Raw genomic sequence first — 12,176 nt, 5'->3', positions numbered from 1 at the left:
GACCGGGAGCTAGTGCAGATCTCTCAGGTGTCCGGAGATGTGGCTGCGACGGGGGATGTCCAGGATGAGTCGTGCTGAGGCGTTCTGGATCCGCTGGAGTCTCTTCTGGAGTTTGGCGGTGGTTCCGGCGTAGAGGGAGTTGCCGTAGTCCAGACGGCTGGTTACGAGGGCCTGGGTGACCGTCTTCCTGGTCTCGGTGGGGATCCACCGGAAGATCTTCCGTAGCATGCGCAGGATGTTGAAGCACGACGAGGAGACGGCGTTGACTTGTCTGGTCATGGAGAGGGAGGAGTCCAGGATGAAGCCCAGGTTGCGTGCGTGGTCTGTTGGTTTGGGTGCGCTGCCTAGGGCGGGGGGCCACCAGGAGTCGTCCCAGGCGGAGGGTGAGGATCCCAGGATGAGGACTTCCGTCTTGTCCGAGTTAAGTTTCAGGCGGCTGTTCTTCATCCATTCGGCTACCTCTTTCATCCCTTCGTGGAGGTTGGCTCTGGCGGTGGTGGGGTCGTTGGTGAGGGAGATGATCAGCTGGGTGTCGTCGGCGTAGGAGATTATGTTGAGGTTGTGTTGGCGTGCGATGGCCGCAAGGGGGCTCATGTAGACGTTGAAGAGGGTTGGACTGAGCGAGGAGCCTTGAGGAACGCCGCAGATGACTTCGGTGGCTTCAGATCTGAACGGGGGAGGCGGACTCTCTGTGTCCTTCCGGCGAGGAAGGAGATGATCCACTCCAGTGCCTTCTCCTGGATTCCGACGTTGCTGAGTCGCTGCACTAGTGTACGGTGGCATACAGTGTCGAAGGCCGCGGAGAGGTCTAGGAGGATGAGGGCTGCTGTTTCTCCGTTGTCGAGCAGGGCTCGGATGTCATCGGTGGCTGCGATCAGGGCGGTCTCGGTGCTGTGGTTGGCCTGGAAGCCAGGCTGCGAGAGGTCGAGGGATCCGTTCGTCTCGAGGAAGGCGGCCAGCTGCTTGTTGACGGTCTTCTCGATGACTTTTGCAGGGAACGGGAGCAGCGAGATGGGGCGGTAGTTCTTGAGGTCGGTGGGGTCGGCTGATGGCTTCTTTAGTAGAGCGCTGAGTTCGGCGTGCTTCCAGCTCTCCGGGAAGGTAGCGGTGTTGAAGGAGGTGTTGATGATGTCCCGCAGGTGGGGTGCGATGACAGCGGCCTTGTTGAAGACGTGGTGAGGACAGGGGTCGGTCGGAGATCCGGAGTGGATGGAGTTCATCGTGCGGACGGTGTCTTCTTTGCTGATCGGGGTCCAGGCGCGGAGGGTGGTGGTGGGGGGCGGTGGTTCGGTCGTGGCGTGCGTCGGTTGAGTGCTGAAGCTGTTGTGTATGTCCGCGATCTTGTTGTGGAAGTAGGAGGCGAGGGAGTTGCAGAGGTCTTGCGAAGGGGTGATGTAGTTGTTTCTGGCGTTGGGGTTGGAGAGCTCTTTAACGATGTTGAAGAGTTCCTTGCTGTTGTGTGCGTTGTTGTCCAGTCGTTCCTTGAATGCAGTTTTCTTGGTGGCGTGGATAAGTTGGTGGTGTTTTCGGGTGGCGAGCTTGAGGGCAGTCATGTTGTCCGGTGTAGGGTCTCGCGCCAGGTTCTCTCGAGGGCTCGGCAGTTCTTCTTGGAGCTCTTGAGTTCGTCGGTGAACCATGGGGCTTTCTTGCTGCCGGGTCTGCTAGGCGGGGTCCTCAGGGGGCGAGGTCGTCTGCGCAGTCGCTGATCCACTTCGTGAGGTTGGTGGCCGCTTGGCTGGGGTTCGTTGCGCTGGTGGGAGGGTTCTTGCTCAGGGAAGTCGCGAGCTGGTTGGCTGTGATCTTGTTCCAGCTTCTGCGTGCAACCTGTTGCTGGTGGTGGTGGAGCGTGGTCCTTCTGAAGCTGAAGTGGACGCAGCTGTGGTCCGTCCAGTGGAGTCCGGTGGCGTGGCTGAAAGTGATGTCCTTGCTGGATGAGAAGACGGGGTCGAGTGTGTGTCCGGCGTAGTGGGTGGGGGTGGTCACCAGCTGCTTGAGTCCGAGGTTTGCGAGGTTGTCCAGCAGGGTGGTGGTGTTGCGGTCGTTGTTGTTTTCCAGGTGGAAGTTGAGGTCCCCGAGGAGGATGTAGTCAGCGGAGGGGAGGGCGTGAGGGCTGATGAAGTCGGCGCTGTCTTCGCTGAATTGTGTGCGTGGTCCCGGGGGTCTGTAGATGAGGGTGCCTCTGAGGGTGGTCTTGGGGTTGATGTGGACCTGGAAGTGCGGGTGCGAGGGTGTCGTCGTGTTGGTCGTGATGCGGATGGTGTTCTTGTGGATGATGGCGATGCCTCCTCCGGTCTGGTTGATGCGGTGCCTTCGGATGATCTTGTAGCCGTCTGGGATGGCGATGTCGGGCGCTGAAGAGGCATTCATCCAGGTTTCCGTGAGGAAGGCGACGTCTGGTGAAGTTGTGTCGAGCAGGTTCCAGAGCTCGGCGGCGTGTCTGTGGACGGAGCGGGTGTTGAGCAGGATGCACTTCAGGTGGCTGCTGCTGTTGCTCGTCTTGGTCTTGGTCGGTGCTGGAATAGTGCAGGTCCGGATGCAGGTGAACTTGCATTGTTAAAAGGGGTTCCAAAGACAACCGGTAACCAAAGACCCCTTTATGTTGCCCGGCGGTATCGCCTCTATGACCCACCAATATTAATCAATGAAGAAGCAGGCGCTGGAGACTGGAAGGCGGGAAACGAGGATTTTATTCTCTCCGGAGGAGAACACATCAATTCAGACAGCAAGTATCGTCACGAGGTGCTCCAACCACATCTCTGAGGCCTGGCCTCTTATACTGGAGTTTACGACCTTTATTACACATAACACATTCTCGCAATATTTTAGTACTAGAAAGAACATCCTCGGAATCTCCCCTTCAGACCCGTTCCCACATACATTTACAGTCGGATTCCCCACCCCGGTCACAACAGGTGATAGTTGTCACACAGCAGGGCATTCCGCCGATTCACGGAATGCATGGGGGTTGATCGGATCTCATGGGGTGGGGGCTTTGATCGGTTCGGGGGTCTTTTGATGGGGAGGGGAGGCTTCCTACTGTACGGGGTAATAAACAGTATCCGCAGAGCCAGGTGGCGGCCTGGGAACAGGGAAGACAAACGGGGATACAGGAAAAGGGGGTTTGCATCAAAAGGGTTTGAGGCCATGAAAGGAATGAGGGGAGGTGTCGCGCTGGGAACAGGATGAGATTCAGTGGTGAAACTGCGCTGGAGAGGGGTTTATGACCCAAGACATGAGAGAGCGGGGGTTGTCAGTGTGTGGGGGAATGCTTGTGAGGTTAAGAGAGAGAGAGAGACGCGCTGGCTATCAGCGAGGGGCAGGGAGGCCATGGCATTCAAAATGGCTGCCGCTTACGCGCACGACTGGGCTCGAAAAGGGGGCAAGATGGCGCAGATAATGTTCACCAAGATTGTATTCATTTTTCACAGTCCTCCCTTTAACATTTCCAAGACATCTTGCTGGCCTATTTCCTATCTACACCTATATGCAGCAATCACAAGTAAGGGAGAGGGGACTTAGGCAGAGGAACTGCGCATATACATCATTTTATAAACATCACATTGAAAAATCTCATCATCTAGTAAGCGGGTTCATTGTTAAGTTGGTTGCAGGAAAAATCATCATAATGCAATATCAGACTAGAATTACACAGTGAGGGCGTCGGGTACAGATCATAGAATAAGAACTGGTGAGTTATCATATAAGTAAGTCCTTTGTATACGGCGGGTGCATAGTCAGTCCAATGGCGATTGGGAGAGAAAGGAGATACAGTAAAAATGTCAGAGTTCTCGTTGTCCTTTGTCGTCTTCTGTCAGCACTGTTGAGCATCTGGATTACCTATCAACAGAAATGTTCATGTGGATTGAGTCGTTGGAGGTCTGCGGGCAGGGGTACTTTTTGTTTTGTTTCGCCAGACCCCATAGGAGCAATGCGTTACGGTTTTGGAACAGGTGCACTTTCTTTTGTAGCGCAGAGCATTGATTTGCAAAAAAAAAATGCGATTGTTCCAGAATTGTGAGATCTGTTCGTGTCTTGAGTCTCTGTGATGGGCATTTCCTGTTGCTTCCATCATCTTCAGGGTGTTTGGTAGCGGGCAGGACCACAGACTTTGTTTATCTTTTCTTCGGGGGCGACCCTTGGTGGAGTTCTAGGTCACCGTTCTGGGGTTTAACATAGTTCGTGGTCTATTTAGTCGGAGCTCCCTCCCTTCTGACGCAGGGAGTACTCTTCTCTGAGTAGCTCAGTAGGATTTGAAGGAACTTGGGAGTTCGGATGGAAAGGTGCGGGTGTGAACAGTCCTTATGGTAGGTCGGAGGAGGAGGGGATGGAGCAAGGCCAAGTCGGGAACAGATCAGGGGGAGGCGGAGAGTTTTCGACAGGCGAGTCCGTAACCATGTTCAGAGAGCGGGGGCTTTTGGCACACGTTGATCATATAGCAGGGGCTTCAGGTCAGCCCTTTCCTTAGCTTTGTCTGAAACCATGCCCCGTCCGGTGTCTCCTTACTGCTGTGGTCTCGCCTCGGCCTCCGTCGCTGATGTTCCGCAATCCGCTGTCAGGCCGCGTGCTCCCACATCCGGTCTCTTTCTCCTCCGACAGTGATACCCTTAAATGAGTTTTGAAAAGACAGTCTTTAGAGATATTGCAGAAGAAGGTAATTACATAAGTCTAATTCTCTCCCAACACCAAGCAACTGGGGTAAGCACTCGCTACATTGGAGATTCTTGCGGCTAGCGTATAAGCAATTGATGATGGGTTTGCTGGATTCCTTACAACTTCCTTTTGTGGCTAATTCTTTGGCGCTATGATGGTCATTACGTTCATTTGTAATAGGTACGAGGTCTGGTACTCATGTATTGCATAAGTCTATTATAGTAGATGTCAGTTCTTCTGGTAGAGACCTATTTCCCTAGTACGAGTCTTGCAAGGCTAGGCTGGTCTTCAGGGCCTTGTATTTTACGAAAAAGTGTAACGTGCTATTCACCATAGTCTGATAGGCATCCTTCTGAGGGGTGAACATAGGCTAAACAAGTTTGCATTACATAAAAACATTTTATTATCAACCAGGCTTACTGCAACAAGTTCTTTCGATTTTCAATCTAATTTTCAACTTTGCACACATCCTTCTAACTTTCTATATAAATCCTCGCAACCTGGTTACTACAAAAAAAAACTCGGGAGGGGTGGTTTGAAACAATAATTATTAAACTTATCCTCCGGGAAGGAGGGATCTTATGGAAAACGATGAGGAACACAGCGAATCGGAGCAAGGGGCATTCTTCAAGTCCTCGTTCAGGGTGGCTGATACCAAACTGGGGGCATTTTGGGCAGATGGGGGTGTCTCGATCATTTCTTACAGCTTGGGGTACGGAGACAATTTTCAATGGGAATGGTCGCATTACCACAGACACATTTTATCATAGAGGCCACTGACAAATAGTTCCCTGAGGGTGGGTCAAATTTAGGGAACCTTAGTCGTCTTACCTGTCCCTTTCCTATCGGTCAATTTAATTTTCATCCATATTTGAGCAGAAAGGGAGAGGTAGTAACGTGGTGCCGATACAATTTTATTTAGGACAAATTTGTGCAAATACTTGTAGTATTTGGGGCCAATCAGGAGGCGCACCAGGTTCGCCAATTAGGTGCCAGTTGCTAGGAAAAGGGAAAGCGTGGAGGGGTGGAAGAGTGAGTGAGAGACAGACAGAGACAGAGAGAGAGATAGAGTAAGAGATAGAGAGAGAGAGAGACAATAGGCAAAACAGTACACATGGGACATAGAGAATGACCGTGTATTGTTTGGGCTATTCAGTGCGTTACCCGACGTTTAGGCGTTTCGGGTCTGTGTTAGGAGGTAGAAGGCATGCAGTTTCGGGACAGAAGAGCATTAGACCAGGTAAAAAGGTCGTGAGAGCGTCCTCATTGCGCCGTTTTGCAGCGCTAGTCCGTCTTCATGCATCGGGCGTGACGTGGTTCCAGATTCCTTAGGATACTCTAATCGGGATTCTAACGTAACCTGCAGAGGGAAAAAGGAGGGAAAAGGGGGGAGTGGGAGGACAACATTCAAACACATCAAATGTATGGGCACGAAAGTCCTTTACTTACTGCATACTCGTATTCATCTCTTCGGGATATAATCCCTTAGGGTTCTGGTTTCCTAAAGTCATGGGGGCAGGTAATGTGATAGGTTGTTCATGGGGAGGTTCGAGGAAGGCATTAAGGATCGTGTGTAGTGAAACGTTAAAAAAAGAGAATCAGAGGTGCCTAGCGTGAGGTACCCGGGTTTGTAGATGTATCCGGCCTTCGGGATCCCTAAATCATTCCCAAAGCTGTGATGTTCTAAAGCATATCAGTTCGTCGTTCAACCCTGTACCTTAGTACCTTCGATCACCATATCTTTATAACAATTTATCAATCACCCCGATTTACTTTACCCATTCCCAGAAGTCGAGGTCCTTCTTCAAACGTTAGTTCCTGGGCTTAGTCGCATATTTTGGAGGCAACGTATCATACCTTTGATTCGATCATTAATCCAGGGCCGAACAACCACTTCTTCAGATAACCTTAAAAAGAGGAGCAGAACGGTTGCACAGAAAAACCCTCCCACCGATACCCACATTTACAAAAGTATGCGATGCTTATTCATAGTTGTTAAAACCTTTATTTGCAGAATTATTCAGTACGTGAAATGTGAGAGCGTAATTCATATTTTGGTCTGATATGTCGTCGATGGAAGCACATACAGTAGGGGGTTATTTTGTAGCACAAGAACATGTAAAAAAAGGTCTAATTAATTATTTGCAAGTAACCAAAAAACATTTCATTGCGTGACGGAGAAATCAGGGGCATTTCAGTTCATAAATGGAAACACAGTCGAGCTCATCGTAATCACATTTCCTAGATATATACCGTGGGTATGCATCATAAGCGACGTTATGTATCAGTTACAACAAATATCGAAAATAGATTGTTCATTGAAATCAACATTTTACGGAACCCTTCTTAAATGTTCGCCAAGTGAACCCTCCTCCCTTTAACATCGAGTGCGCAATGGTTCGTACATATATATATATATATATCTTAGTACATCAAGTTTCATTAGCTAAGGAACACCACGAGGCATTCGTTAGTTTCCATTGATACCAGCGCCATTTTGGGCGAGGCCGGTTTAGTCCGGAAGTAGCATCAGGGGCAAAATATCCCCGACAATTGGCGGTTTGGACCAGAGTCCCTTTCGGCAGTTCAAAAGAAAGCTGTGCTAACAGAGGGGCTGGTGGTGTGGACTGTCAATCAAGAGAGGGAGGGAGTAGAGTCTTTCTTACCGGGTCATGTTGATGTTCAGCCGGAACTTACTCAAGTTCGTTAGCCCATAATGTTCCTGGGTGGTTCAGACGGAAGCTGATGCAGACACGAGAGCACCGCCATCTTGTTGCTGTGCCGTGGTTATTTCATTTGAGATCAATGCAACTGTTCCTCACCGGAAGCCTGAAGGGGTCGAGGGCCCTTGGGACTTTGGTAGAATCTTCAAAGTCGAGGGGATGTTTGTCGATGGTGGGGGCTTGCGCCCAGGTGGGCAAGTGCCCAAGTTGCAACTTTGGACAAAAGTTATTCCAGCGGCCTAGACCCGCCTTTTCGAGGGCCCAGACGCCATTTTGAGATCCTTGTGGCAGCCACCTTTGCCGTATCCATCAGGAGTGGAAGGAACTTCTTGTGATGGCGGAGGACAGAGCATCATGCTGCTGGAGCTGGACATTTTTGGTTCGGGGCGCCAGGGTGCAGCAGTGGAGCCTTCGTCTGGGGAGGTGAGAAAGGCTCGTCCGTGCCGCCTTCCTTTCCCGGCGCATCCTACGCCGTCCCTTGGAATCAGGGGCGCACATGATGACCACCCTACACCCCTGATTCCGACTCTTGGGGGACCACTGTACATCCGGTGCTCCGCAAATATGCCCGTCGGACATTGTATGTCCTGTGCTGCGTAAGTATACCAGCCGGGTCTTGTATGTCCTGTACTGAGAAAATATACGAGGCGGGCATTGTATGTCCTGTATTACGGAAATATACCAGCCGGACATTATAAGTCCTGTGCAGCGCAGGTATATGGCTGTCGTCCGGCTGGAGGACATCGGCGCCGGACCAGGGCAGGGAAGCCTCCTACCTGTGGAGGTGGAAGAGGCTCGTCCGCGTCGCCTCTTCCTCCCTGCCCACCCTGCATCCGTTCGATGGAGGAATTCGTGATGGCCGGACCAGAAGATACGAGGGAGGGGGGTCATTTGCAGCCGCCCCCTCCCTACCTGCGGCCCGGGGGACGCCATCCCTGGAAGGGCAGTATGGGAAGACCATTTCATTTGCCTGCTTGGTGGAGCCTCCAGGACCTTCTCGCCAGCAATCTCCTTTTTGGCCCATGGTTGCTGGCAGGCCCCGCCCCACACGTGCTAGGTGTTCCGGATGGGCGGGACCATCGAACTGTTACATTGGAGGACTTCCGGAGTGAGCATAACACGTTTTGTATTTTTCCTATCAGTAAAGTTTGTTTTAGTGAGAGTTCTACTAGTTATTCTATTTTCCGTTGGTTGTGTGTTTTCTTTACCGTAATTAAATCCTAAGTTTATATAATAGACGCTTGGCTTCCTTGAGTCTTTTCTTTAACGGGGGGTTGTTTACACTGACCTGCAGTTGTGTTTGTTTTTTCAGAGTGGGGGAGCAACAGAGAGCAATCAGTCCCAGAATTCTAACATGTCGTTAAAATTGGCCTGACGAAATCTGTGCCACCGGGCATAGTCAAACGGGGTGGTCCTGTCTGTTCTGTCTGCACTAGTCTGATTGGTTTTTATCTCACGTCTTTTTCCTTTTTGTCGGTCCGTCCTTTCTGTCAACCCTCCATTCTTACCTATGCTTTGCAGAGTCGGGCATTGGGCTTTCCAGTGTCCAAGACATTTACAGAAAGCACATTGGTTTTGTTTTAAATCTGTCCGTCCTGTGCGTAATGTCGGGGGATTACCTTCGGGTCGTTGTGTTCCGGGGTTGGCTTGTCGGCACATCCCTTTACACCGTTCGCTTTTCATGTCTACTCCTTGGGACTGTGCCATCGCTGGCCCTTCCCTTTGCCTACTGGACGTTTGGAGGGTTATCCGTCGTGTCCCCTCACCTTTTCTGAATTCGTCGCCTTCCCTTCGTTGCGCGGCTTCTTTGCGCCACATACCGAGGCTATCGAGCATAATAGGTGTTGTTTCATTCCTACGAAGGGCTATTTCTACTGTTTCTATTTTGTCGAGATCAAAGGATCCTCTCAGTGGCCACTGTTTTTCTCGATCCCTTTTTGTATAATTATGCCACAGTTCACTATAGGCTATAGCAATTAATCCATGCTTCATGAACATGTCCTTATTAGGGGTGCCTTCCAGCGGAGCCGGATGGTTCATCTCTAATAAGCGGTCCGGGTTAAACAGGCTACTAACCAGTGGGGAGAAGACAGGCATGACGGATCACAATGGGATAATAGTCAGCACTACCTATCTTATCACTGCGCGCAAAGACTAGACAGAATATTTCTATTCTACGTTGTTTGCACGTAGTGAATACCTCATGAACCAATTCTGAGCAATCAATCAACGTTAGGTCAAAAATAAAAAATCAATATGGTCAATGGGGAGAATAAGTAGGCTCGCAAAGGTTCGCGTCACCTACCCTTTCACTATCTGTAAAGAGGGGACCTAATCTTCCCTGTTTTCAGACAGAGAATCTCCAGAAAACAATCTATAACCGTTAATCAATGGGGCGAAGGGGCAATTGTTCAGTGGGGGAGAAAAATAGGTCCGACGGGTGCGTACCTATCCTTCGCTGTTTATAAAGGGAGAGCCTGTTGTTTCTCCGTTTGCAAACAGTGAATCTCCAATAAATTAACAAAGAGTAATACTAGTATTTTCACAACAATTATCAATTTCTTTCAATTATCTATCACTTTCGCAATTCGTCGTGTTTACACGACCTTACCCGGACCGCATGGACAGTTTCTCGTCTTCCGAATCCAGCGCCCGATCGTCCTCTTCTCTCCGTACTTCTCGTGGCACTCCTGATGGTTCCCAGTCAGGACCGCAGATCACTCGAGAGAGGTCTGTTCGGAACCAGTGAAGTTCGGATGATCGGCTGTCAGACGAGGGTCTATCGGACAGGGTACCTTCCGATCGTTGCAGTCGTTCACTCTGTCGTCAGGACCTCTCCCACTGGATCCACGAGTCGCTGATGGGCCCCACGTTTGGGACGCCAATTGTTAAAAGGGGTTCCAAAGACAACCGGTAACCAAAGACCCCTTTATGTTGCCCGGCGGTATCGCCTCTATGACCCACCAATATTAATCAATGAAGAAGCAGGCGCTGGAGACTGGAAGGCGGGAAACGAGGATTTTATTCTCTCCGGAGGAGAACACATCAATTCAGACAGCAAGTATCGTCACGAGGTGCTCCAACCACATCTCTGAGGCCTGGCCTCTTATACTGGAGTTTACGACCTTTATTACACATAACACATTCTCGCAATATTTTAGTACTAGAAAGAACATCCTCGGAATCTCCCCTTCAGACCCGTTCCCACATACATTTACAGTCGGATTCCCCACCCCGGTCACAACAGGTGATAGTTGTCACACAGCAGGGCATTCCGCCGATTCACGGAATGCATGGGGGTTGATCGGATCTCATGGGGTGGGGGCTTTGATCGGTTCGGGGGTCTTTTGATGGGGAGGGGAGGCTTCCTACTGTACGGGGTAATAAACAGTATCCGCAGAGCCAGGTGGCGGCCTGGGAACAGGGAAGACAAACGGGGATACAGGAAAAGGGGGTTTGCATCAAAAGGGTTTGAGGCCATGAAAGGAATGAGGGGAGGTGTCGCGCTGGGAACAGGATGAGATTCAGTGGTGAAACTGCGCTGGAGAGGGGTTTATGACCCAAGACATGAGAGAGCGGGGGTTGTCAGTGTGTGGGGGAATGCTTGTGAGGTTAAGAGAGAGAGAGAGACGCGCTGGCTATCAGCGAGGGGCAGGGAGGCCATGGCATTCAAAATGGCTGCCGCTTACGCGCACGACTGGGCTCGAAAAGGGGGCAAGATGGCGCAGATAATGTTCACCAAGATTGTATTCATTTTTCACAGCAGGAGTGGCAGCAGAAGGGTCTGTGGGTGTGGCTCGTGAGCAACCCGGAGTTCGGCCGGCGTTGGGTGCGTTGAGTTCGGTGGCGTCGTAGGTCCGGCGGGTGGGCTGGTGACTGCGGGGGCAACAGGTTACACCCCATGCAAACAAGCACTGAATAAGCCAACATGTCACACCCCCATACAAACAAACATTGGCAAAGCCAACAGGTCGCGCCCATGCAAACAAGCACTGGCAAAGCCAACATGTCGCGCCCGTGCAAACAACCTCTGGCAAATCCAACAGGTCACACCCCATTCAAACAAGCACTGGCAAAACCAACATGTCACATCCCATACAAACAAGCATTGGCAAAGCCAACAGGTCGCGCCCGTGCAAACAACCACTGGCACAGCCAACAGGTCGCACCCATGCAAATAAGCATTGGCAGAGCTAACAGGTCTCGCCCATGCCACCTTGGTTTTGCCAGTTCCTTTAACCCTACGGCTGGAGCTCCAGACATGCTATTGCTCGAGGTGACACAAGGCAACCACCACACTCCAGACCCACAACCAACCCTGAGCCGGGCAGAAGGGTGACCCAGCAGAATCCGCAGAAGAGCCAACAGGGCAGAGAACAGATCTGGACATATGGAAAGCCTCATGAAATTGTGTGTCATCCATGCGCAGGGGCCATGCCAACCCTCCCAGTATCGTTCAATATATTTGCATATGAGCCGCCAAAGCAAGCACTGGGAAAACAGCTCCCTGCAAAGCGTCAAACCGGTCCTGAGAAACTGAAGCCCCCGGACAGGAACCAGACGAGGAACGGCCAAACCCAATACGACCCCAGAAACTGGAACCAGGACAGCAAACCCCCACAGCAGGAGCCAGCGCTGTGGCAAAAAAAACCTGAGGAGCAGGAGAGAGGCTGAAAGGTAACACCTGAAAACAGGAAACGGTACCCAACCACCGCAAACCGCAGTAAACCTCTGATCAGCTGGATGGATGGGAACATGAAAAACAGGTGACTCCCATACCTAGGGAAGCCAAAAATCACCCAC

The 12,176-nt window shown here is 51.1% G+C and overlaps 1 non-coding gene across 1 annotated transcript; it reads right to left on the bottom strand.

Moving 5' to 3' along the window:
* Nucleotides 1-11,757: 11,757 nt before the first annotated feature.
* LOC147663484 (U6 spliceosomal RNA) lies at nt 11,758-11,865 on the bottom strand. The gene has a single exon (XR_015305307.1). It is a non-coding gene; the product is annotated as a U6 spliceosomal RNA (small nuclear RNA).
* Nucleotides 11,866-12,176: the final 311 nt, after the last annotated feature.

The sequence above is a fragment of the Lissotriton vulgaris genome, unplaced genomic scaffold (assembly GCF_964263255.1).
Source record: "Lissotriton vulgaris unplaced genomic scaffold, aLisVul1.2 SCAFFOLD_2637, whole genome shotgun sequence".
Lineage (NCBI taxonomy): Eukaryota > Metazoa > Chordata > Amphibia > Caudata > Salamandridae > Lissotriton > Lissotriton vulgaris.
Note: the sequence above shows the minus strand (reverse complement) of the source record. Positions and strands in the feature narration are given on the sequence as shown.